Below are 11,408 nucleotides of genomic sequence, written 5' to 3' on the forward strand. Positions count from 1 at the left end.
TATAATGAACTCTTGCAAGATATATAGGCAAAAGGGTTTAATGTGTGATTCACTGTGTCACACTATTTCCGTTTTCTTTTTTCTTTTTTTTTCTTTTAAATTTTATTGTATTTTATTTTGGAGGGGAGGTTGTAAGGGCAAAGGGCAGATAAAAGATGGGAAATGAATGGCATGGAGGTGCATGATGTGAAAGACACAAAGAATAAATGAAAGACAATAAAAAACAAGGGAAGGAAGGGAAAGAAACAGGGCACGTTCTGTTCTCATGTGTCCATTGCTCAGGTTGGTTCTGACTGACTGCAATCCCTGTTATTGTATCTCCCATTATTACACCTGGTTGCTTGCTGAGAAGGTACTGAACTGAGCAATAGTACTTGTTGGTTATTTTGCATTTTTACAACTTACATTCCTTTAAGTGGATAAATTTGGCATAATTTAGATACATGGCTATATATGTTTCTCACCACAGATAAATTAACTGTATTAGCAGTTATCTAAAGCAATTGCTTACAAAGAGGTCATAAAATACTTCAATATAAACTGATCCATAAATGAAATTATATATTGTTAAACAAAGTTCATACATAGCCAAAAGCCTGAAACACAAACAGCAGAAAACAAAAACAAATTAACAAAATATAAAATCTTATGCTCATCACAAAGAACAACACAGTCTCTTTAAGAATGTATTGTTGTTTTAGAGGTAATAATTAGGTGCATTTCTTACATTGCTATTTTTACATGAGAACATTTACAAATTTGAAATAGATTAATTTTATTATTTCTGAAACTATAGATTTTATGATTGGGGTGTGGTACAATTTTCTTTTATATTTTAATCTTTTGTCTTAATCTGAATTATACCCAGACTAGATTATTAAAATACAGAAACATTCAAGAGTATCAATTAAATGATTTAAGTTTTTAATTGTCAGAATCTCACAGGCAGCCATTTGTGGTGTGTGTGCGTGCGTGTGTCTGTGTGTGTGCCTATGTGTGTGTGTCTGTGTATGTGTGTGTATATGTGCATGTGAGTATGTATATATGTGCATGTGAGTATGTGTGTGTATATGTACGTGTGAGTATGTGTGCGTATATGTGTGTGTGAGTGTGTGTGTGTATGTGTGTGTGTTATGGCACACAACAAATACCATATTAAGCAAAAATATTATTTTTCAAATAAATGTTTAGGTAAATTAAAAACAATCTTATTTTACATAACAATCCCAGGCCCTTCTCCCTCCTATCCTCCCATGCCCCCCACAAATCCCCATACCACCCCCCATCCACTCCTAGGGAGGGTGAGGCCTCCCATGGGGGATCATCAAAGTATGTCAAGTCATTTGGGACAGGACCTAGGCCTTCCCCCATGTGTTTAAACTGAGAGAGTATCCCTCCATAGGGGAATAGACTCCTAATGTCCATTTGTGCACTAGGGATAAATACTGGTTCCACTGCCAGAGACCTCATAGACTTCCCAGGCCTCCCAACTGACATCCATGTTCAAGGGTCCTTGTTTGGTCCTATGATGATTCCACAGCTGCCAGACTGGGGTTCATGAGTTCCCACTTGTTCAGGTCAGCTGTTTCTGTGGATTTCCCCAGTATGGTTTTGACCCCTTTGTTCATCACTCCTCCCTCTCTACAACTGGATTCCAGGAGTTTGGTTCAGTGTTTAGCTATAGATGTCTGCTTCTGCTTCCATCGACTATTGGATGAAGGCTCTATGACAGCATTTAAGGTAGTCACCAATCTCATTATAGGGGAACAGCATTTAACGTAGCCTCTCCACTATTGCTTAGATTCTTTTTTATTTGTTTGTTTTTTGAGGCAGGGTTTCTCTGAATTGTTTTGGAGGCTGTCCTGGAACTTGCTCTGTAGACCAGGCTGGCCTTGAACTCACAGACATCCACCTGCTTCTGCCTCCCAAGTGCTGGGATTAAAGGCATGCACCACCAACGCCCAGCTTTGCTTAGATTCTTAATTGAGGTCATCTTTGTGGATCTCTGGACATTTCTCTAATGCCAGATTTCTCTTTAATCCTATAATAGCTCCTTTTATTAAGGTGTCTCTTTTCTTGCTCACCTCTATTCTTCCTCCGACTCAATCTTCCTGATCCCTCATGTCTTTCTCCCCTGTCCTCTTTCTCTTACCTTCCTCCATGCTCGCAATTAGCTCAGGAGTTCTTGTCCCTTTCCCCTTCTCCAAGAGACCATGTATGTCTCTCTTATGGTCTTCCTTACTTCCTAGCATCTCTGGAGGTGTGGATTGTAGGCTGGTAATCCTTTGCTCTATGTCTAATATCCATATATGAGTGAGTACAAACCATATTTGTCTTTCTGTGTCTGAGTTACCTCACTTAGGATGGTTTCTTCTAGTTCCATCCATTTGCCTGCGAATTTCAAGATTTCATTATATTTTTTCCACTGAGTAGTACTCCATTGTGTAAATGTACTACATTTTCTTTATACATTCTTAAGTTGAGGGGCATCTTGGTTGCTTCCAGGTTCTGGCTATTACAAATAATGCTGCTATGAGCATAGTTGAACAAATGTCCTTGTGGTATGAATGGGCATTCTTTGGGTATAAACCTAAGAGTGGAATTGCTAGATCTTGATGTAAACTGATTTCCATTTTTCTGAGGAATCTCAGTACTGATTTTCAAAGTGACTGTACAAGTTTGCACTCCTACCAGCAGTGGAGGAGTTTTCCCCTCTCTCTTCATCCTCTCCAGCATAGACTGTCATTGGTGTTTTTGATTTTAGCCATTCTGACAGGAGTAAGATGATATCTCAGAGTTGTTTTGATTTAAATTTCCCTGATGGCTAAGGATGTAGAGCAATTTCTTAAGTGTCTTTTAGCTATCTTAGATTCCTCTATTGAGAAATCTCTATTTAGCTCTGTAACCCACTTTTTTTTTAATTTTTTTATTAATATTTTTTTATTTTCCATTTTAAATTTAGATAAGAAACAAGGTTGCTTCACAAGTCAGTACGAGGTCCCTCTCCCTTTCCCTCCCCTCCTCCCGTGCCCTCCCCCCCCCCCGTTATCCCCTCATTCCCCCAGGGAGGGTGAGGCCCTCCATGGGGGTGTCCATAGTCTGTCATTTCATATAGGGCAGGGCCTAGACCCTTCCCCAAGAGTTCAGGGTGAGAGTGCACCTCACATTGTTCTATGGGAGTCCAGAGACCGTGTGTATACTTGGGATGGGTACTGATCTGCTGTCCAAGGCTCAATAGATTACTTAGGCCTCCTCACTGACACCCAGATTCAAGGGGTCTTGATCAGTCCCATGCTGGATTCCCAGGCTGATGCCTGGGATTCAAGAGTTAACCTTTGTCTGGTCAGCTGATTCTGGGGGTTCAACCAGCCCAGTCTTAATCCCTTTGATCATCAGTCCTCCCTCTCTGATACTGGCTTTCTTGAGTTCAGCTCAGTAACCCACTTTTTAATTGGATTATTTCGTGTTTTTGTGACTAGCTTCTTGAGTTCTTTGTATATTTTGGAAATTAGCCCTCTGCCAGATGTGGGGTTGGTGAAGATCTTTCCCCATTCTGTGGGCTGCCGTTTTGTCATATTGACTGTGCCCTTTGCCTTACAGAAGCTTCTCAGTTTCAGGAGGTCCCATTTATTTATGGCAATCTCAGTGTCTGTGCTACTGATGTTATGTTCAGGAAGTGTTCTCCTATACCAATTTGTTCGGGGGTACTTCCCACTTTCTCTTCTAAGAGGTTCAGTGTGGCTGGATTTATGTTGAGGTCTTTGATCCATTTGGAGTTAAGTTTTGTGCATGGAGATAGATATGGATCTATCTAAAACCTACATGCCAGCATCCAGATATGCCAGCATAATTTGTTGAAGATGTTTTGTTTTTTTCATTTTATAATTTTAGCTTCTTTGTGAAAACTCAGGTATTCATAGGTGTGTGATTAATATCAGGGACTTCAATTGGATTCCATTGGTCTACCTGTCTGTTTTTATGCCAATACCAAGTTGTTTTCATTACTATAGCTCTATAGTAGAGCTTGAAGTCAGGGATGGTGATGCCTCTGGATGTTCCTTTATTGTACAGTGTTGTTCTGACTATCCTGGATTTTTTGTTTTTCCATATAAAGTTGAGCATAATTCTTTCAAGGTGTGAAGAACTTTGCTGGGATTCTGATGGGCATTGCATTGAATCTGTAGATTGATTTTGGTAAGAGAGGTGGGGTCACTCCTGGTGAGTCCAAGGCTCTCTCCCAGTGGAGGTGCAGGCAGGTCCAAGACTCAGATGGCTGCAGTCTTTGAATGTCTTGGTCTACCTCTATGTCTCTCTCCTGGTGGGTGCAGGCAGTCTAAGACTTTCTCGGTGGGTGCAGGAGGGTCTAAGGCTCTCCTGGTGGGTGTAGGTGGTCTAAGCCTGGATTGGCGGCAGACTCTGAGTGGTTTGGCCTGCAGGTGCACCACTGCTATGTGGGCGCTGTCCCCCAGGTCAGGGGCCATTTATCTCTTAACTCAGGGCCCAGTCTCACACATTCTCAAGATGTGCCTGTTGCTTCATCAGTCTACAATGCAATTGCCCTTTTCCAGAATCTTCCCCAGTGATTACTATCCACCAAAGATTTCCTTGAGTCAAATTAGTAGATGGATGAACAACTGGTCAGATTTTGACAAAGCTCAAATGTGTGAACTTAAATATTTACACACATGCACACACACTACCACAGAATGGTAACAAAAGTAAGTATTAAAGAGGCCACAGACTTCAAAGAGAAGCCTTAGTTAAGGCAAGGAGCTGCCGCTGCTTAAGTTTCCAGCTGGAGAGGTGCTGGAGGAATACAGACCCCAGTCCCAGACCAATCTATAAAGGCTTTGGAGCTCCCAGAAAGGTACAGGACAAGGTCACGATGGGGGGATGGACACTTTCAAGTATTAGGGACTATGCTCACCTGAAGCCCTGAGGACAGTTAAGAGTTCCATACCTATAGGTCCCTTTATTCACACTGCTCACATACTTGATGGTTAGACAGAGAGGTCAATGGGGTGATTGTCATCTCATAGTGTTAGGTGTCCTTGCTTTCATAGATACAAATGGGAGTATAGCACCATATTTGATCTAATATGTTCACAATAAGTTCTCGGCCCTGTTTTGCTATATTGTGTTCATATAGCAATGCACCGATTTGTTTCCAATTTGCTTGAGTAAGTTTACAGGTGGTGCCTTATTACATGAATACATCATCCGTCTGTACCTCACGCTTGATGCAGGACAGATGCTGGTATCTATGTGCTCAAAGGAGATGCAGAGTCATCCAACTTCTGCTTTAGCACTCAAATTTATGTCAACTACTGTTTGTAAGATGGACTCTCCAAGGGCAAGGCACAGTGTGAGAACCAATATTTCAGATATCTTAAATTGGGGCAGTAATGGCAAAGGCAACAGCCAGATTTCACACTGAGTTTTCTGGGAAAGGGCCCAAACACAATGCTCACAGACATCTGGCAATTGTGGGTCCTCATCAGATAGCCTTGAGTAGATTATGCCTCCTCAGACTGGCTGTAAGAGAAGACCTGTTTAAGGGCTGCCTGCACTGATGCACGCTGTCTTTATTTCCCTATTGATTAAGAGATGCGGATGCACTGTCAAGTCAGGCAACCGGATGGATACAGACAAAAAATGCTCCCTATGTTCTCTGCCTCCAGGTATCGCTGTCCATCATGAGAATGACCACATCGTGCCATGACTGGGGAATAGATTAGGGTTCTGATGCGAGCAAGGTTAAAACTCAGTAAATAGAATTGTGGGTCAAAGAAGTAATTTTTTCTTTCTAAAATTAGTCTAATTTGTGTATTTTCTTCTACTAAAAGAAGACCACTAGCATAGTGCTAAAATAGAATTAGGAGTCAATGGCTAATGGGATCTTGGATCAAATATCTTGGCTCAGTGAATAACTATGGTCAGTATCCAGGGGTGACTATAGATAGAGTGTGGTTCAGGGCTCAGAACTGGATTTATTTCGGAGACCTAATGACTGGGGTGAAATGGCTGTGACCTAGTGTTGACTTAGTGTGTAACCAGAATCAAGGATCTATGCTAACAGATTCAGTTCAAATCTTACATCTGGCATATATGTATCACCAGGCGTCTAGTAGAAGGTCAACCATCAAATTAGATGAGATAGTGTATCTCCGGGTGGTGTGACTATTAATTATGACAAGTATTTAATGGACAATCAAGTTTTAGCATGCACATGTATTTGGATTATAACTATTTCTTCTGACCCTAACTCGACCATAGACCATCACTGAGAAGAGATTGTCATGCTGACCTACAATAACCTTAAGCCTGTAGTCATGGTACTAGAACAAGCAGAGCAATAGTGATAGTTAGGTTTATAGTAATAGTGGCAAGGCTGTTAACATATCCTCATAGGTGAGTGGGAGACAGAATCATAGGACCATCACAAGAGGTTCTAGTAATTACTCCCTTCTGGTTCTCAGCTGCAAGTGACCTGGCTTGAGTGGTGCTAAAGTATGTTGGAAGCAGGTAGAATGTTAACTAAAGGCAAAACATCACAAATGCAGCATTCCTAACATCGTCACTCATGCAGGGATGGTACATTTTGGTGATACAGCTTCTTTGAGTCACTCATGCTCCTAGAAGCAATCCCTACTCATGGTCCCATAAGTAAGTCCAGTGACCACATTCAGTTGACAGGCTTGGCTGGAATGGAATCCTTTCTATGATCCTTCAGTGTCCTCTTTATCCAGGGGGGTAGAAATTTATTCACATGCCCCCAATACAAGAAATTCAATAACATGTCATCAGGGAGGGGTCTATTTACTCGCCCATGCCCCACAGATGGAAGAAGGTACAGGGTGGAAGATGACTAAACATGTTTGCCAGAAACATTGACAGATGCTCTTTCATGGACTAGATGGCATTTGCCCCCAAGACAAGGACTATGGCTTCCATTTCTCCTAGGAAGGAAACGGTTCAACAAGTATAGCTTGGATTGGCACAGGGAGCCAGAATCATGGACAGTGACTCTGTTTGCTGTGCCCACACCACTCTGCTGTTGGAGATGACAAACCCTTGCAGAACTCAAGGATCTGGGATAATGAATTCCTTGTGGGAGGCCCCTTCAGGTCATGGTCCCACTGTTAGCCTTCTGTCCTTTGGACTCAATTACAGCCCTCCCCCAACTGGACTGTTCATTTGATTTCATTTTTATTGGGGGAATGTTTTTGCTCAAGCCATTTGGGAGCGACATCCTTCAAGCAATGTGAAGAAAGGAGACACAGTTTGGGTATTTCACACAGTGTTATAGAGGTAATACCTTGCCCTGCTTTGGTTTCTAGTTGATGAGCTAAAATACCCTGATGAAAGCAACCTAAGGAGGAAAGATGTATTTGGCTCACAATCCCAGGTTGCAACCTGTCATTTAGGGGATGTTGAAGGTGCCAGGGACTTGAAGTAACTGGTCACATGACATCCACTATCATGAACAGAGAATCACAGTTTAATGCATGCATGCCAGTCCTTATTTTGTTCTTGCTCTCCTATTCGGTTAGTCCAGCCCATGCAAAGATGCTGCTACATTTAGGGAGGGTCTTCACATTTCATTTAAGACAAATGAGAAAATCTCTCACGGGCATGTCCACAGGCTAACCTAATCTAGACAATTCTTCGTTAACCTCCTTTCCAGGTGAATTGTATACATGACAAGTTGACAGTCACAACTACGACCCCAGTTCCAACTAAGTCTGGCCCCTGCTGCTGTTACTTTCAAAGTTGTGACAGAAAAATGAAGGAAGAAATTAATAGGAATAATGTCAAAAGGGGGGAAGGAACAGGTATGTTAGCTTTTTGCTTTTTGTTTTTTCAAGGCAGGGCTTCTCTGTGACTTTGGAGGCTGTCCTAGAACTAGCTCTTGTTCTTGTAGACCAGGCTGGTTTCGAACTCACAGAGATCCACCTGCCTCTGCCTCCTGAGTGCTAGGATTAAAGGCATGTGCCACCACTGCCCGGCTGGTATGTTAGCTTTTAAAAGACAGTATAACGGTACATGTTGATCAGTGCCTCCAATCACATTTAAGCCACTGAAAGAAATAGGCCAAGGACTCACTCGCTGATTTGGGCCAAAGAAGGATGAAGATCAGTAAAGAACCTAAAGACACCACCTCCCCTGGCACAGCTGTGACACGAGGAGGTGAGAGCATTGTCCAGGAGCAAGAAGGAATATTTCAACAGTACAACAATGGACCAGCCATGAGCAGCCTCAGGACGTGGCACTGGAGTGTAAGGAGGTTCTTTGTAGCATTTAGTACTGTTGAATGCTAGAATACTTAGTGCTATCTGAAGTTTTTCTTGACTCTACTGTAAATCCTTTGAATGTTGCCTATGTGAGACTCAGACTCTCAGGACTGGACTTGTCACAGGCTATCTGTCTGCTTGTGCCAGTCACTCTTAAGCAGCTCCAGTTTGGAAACCTACTGAAATGTCCTGGTTGTGGCCTGGTGGCTTGTATAAATGCCCAGATGCCTTGAGCACATTGCAGTGCAAAGACACATGCATGTCAGTACCAGCTCCAGAAGAAGCTCTACCTACCACGGTGATTTCAATAGATTTCAGGAGATTTTGTTTGGGTTTGCATTTTGGCATCACAGCCCTGGGTATATACATTAGAAGGCTCTGCAGCCATTTCCCCCAGGCCAGAGGGCAACACTTGCCCTGGTGGCCCAGTGGGATGAATACCATTGACACAGTTCACAATACTCCATTAGCATGAAGGTGCCACACCCCCATTCTTGCTGTATGAGTTGGCAGCTTGATTCACTTTCTGGGTCTGCTTGTCCTCTGCTGTTGTAAGGTTAGGTCCATTAGAAAAACATAGTTTTTTCTTGCCAGTGTGGGGTCTAGGCATTTGTCGCTTGTGATACACTGGGCTAAGCTGGTAGCCTGCAGAGGAGACGGCAGCTAAGGCAGCAGGCAGCACACTCATACAAGCAGCATCTGCTGTCCCTGGAGAGGCAGCAGCCTTTGTGGTAGCTCCAGTGGCAGAAGGGGGCAGTGGAAGAGTTCTTGGGGCAGACAGACTAGGGCAGAAATGGTGGGGAGCAGAAGGAGGGGATGCACCAATGGACAGCAGAAATGCAGAGGAGGCAGAGCTCTGATGCTGGAGAAAGACAGATGGCTGTGAAGAGCCAGGGATGAGAAAGGCTGGAATCTCCCTCCCCGGAAGAGTATGAGGAGTCTGGAATGGCCGAAGGTCTTGAGATTCTAGGTCTTCAACCTGTGACAATAGCACCGAACAGGGAACAAGGGTTCCAACAGTGCAGACCTGGGATGCTGGCCTCAAGGAACTGAGCTTCCTAAGGAACACATGTAGAACTTCGAAGTGATTCCTAGTTCTGGTCCTCTCTACTGCTCAGAATCAGGGATTGCATTGGCTCTATTGTCTCACAGACACTGGGGATTAAATCCTTGCGCAATAAGCCTCCAAGCAAAGATCAGGCAGCCAAAGTCTTTAGATTCTTAAGTCTTAAAGAGTATTTACTACCATTATTCTGCATAATTGAAATAATATTAAACTTCCCTCTAACTTGTATTTATTCCACGCATTAGTTCATCTAAGAACTCCGCCTTTTGCAGTAGATGGCAATTAACACAAAATCTCTAATGGTCAACAAGAAGAAAGTAAGCAACTCAGATGCCACCCCCAACCCCCTGAATGGGACATGTAAAGCATGAATCTGTCCCTTCTAAGTCTCTGAGGTCCTCAAGAAAGAACAGAAACAAAGACTGTTAAAGTCAGAGGTGGCTGATGTTTGTAGGAAAACTCTATTTGTTGGACATACAAGACAGAACTGTTCCCCACATGAATTCAGAGGCAGCTGTAACCACATGCACAAGATCAACCCAGGAAAAATCTCAGCATGGATTAGGGAGCAGTTCATGAATTTACACCCCTAGCTGAGGATCTCTAAGCAATTGATGTTTATAGAGGAAGATTCCAGTTTCGTTAGGAATTTGGCTAACGAACATTCAGTAGACATTCTTAAACCCATGCACATGCAGGCACCATTACATGGTGTCAGAAGGATGTGAAAAGGTACATGAAGATGGGAGGGGAAGGTGGCATGAGGGACAGAAGAGAAATTTTATGGTAGGTGTGATGAGAGCAAATTATATGCACCTATGAGACAACAGAATGATAAAAATAGTTAAAGGCCTAGACAGCAAGTCTGATGATCAATTTTCAATCACATTCCAGGTAAAATTAGGAAAGAACCAGCTACAAGTTGTTACTCAACCACTACACATAGGCCATAACATGTATCTCCACAGAGACACAGAGAGAAATAAATATAGGAACACAGTTTTAAATTTTAAAAAAACATATTGAACAATGCTTTAGTTTATGGGCATATTCTTGTGATTGTAGACATGATCACTTCACAGGAAAGTCCGTGCTTCAACAATTTATCAGATGGCTAAAGACCTTCATTTTCCTCAAGTAGCTGAAACTAAATAAAATGGGTCTGCTTTCCAAAAATATCCAAGGAAAGGCACACACAGCTAAATTTGTTAATTATAAAATAACATTATATACTGTGTTTCAAATTTTCTGGCTCAGTAGGTCCCGCCACCATTCTCTGCCCCAAAGAAGCACACAGATGCTATATTAATTATTAAACTGTTGGCCATTATCTAGTGTTTCTTGTTGGCTAGCTCTGTCTTAATTATTAACTAATTTCTATCAATCTAAGTAGTTCCATGTGGTCTTACCAGGGAATGCTGAACCTGAAACTCCTTTGCCTGCTATGTGATGACTACTCAGCATCTCCACAGAGAAGAGAGGAGAGTTATTTCCTGCTTGACCCTGCTTATATCCTGATTCTGCATAGCTACATCACTTCCTGTCTTGTCAATCAGCCAGTAAGTGCTTTATTCGTTAACCAATAAGAGAAACATATATACAGAAGTATACACCCCATCAATACACAAATCCCCTGAATAATTTAGCGCATATAGCATCTGTACATGATGATATTCTCTTATTTAGATGTGCAATATTTCATTTTTTCACCATATGAAATATTTCTGTGTTAAAGAAATCATTGCATTAAAAAACAACTGTAACAAGTGTAGGTACTGTTACTGATTCAGATAGTTTTCTGCTTTAATTTAGATAGAGACACAAGTCAGGAAAAAATTCCAACTGTAGCCAACAATAGATTCAGTCAATAATGTATGTAAACACTTTTTGTCTAGGTATAACTTTTGCATTTTATATTCAGCTTAATTTATTAAAGATTGTTTATTTGAAAAGTGTTTAAACTAAGTGAGATATCTTGCCATGAAGTGTTCTCTCTGACACTAAAACAAGATTAAAGACTACAGAAGGATAAATGAATTTAGACAAAT

This window comes from Mesocricetus auratus, unplaced genomic scaffold (genome assembly GCF_017639785.1).
Source record: "Mesocricetus auratus isolate SY011 unplaced genomic scaffold, BCM_Maur_2.0 Super-Scaffold_100003, whole genome shotgun sequence".
Classification (NCBI taxonomy): Eukaryota; Metazoa; Chordata; class Mammalia; order Rodentia; family Cricetidae; genus Mesocricetus; species Mesocricetus auratus.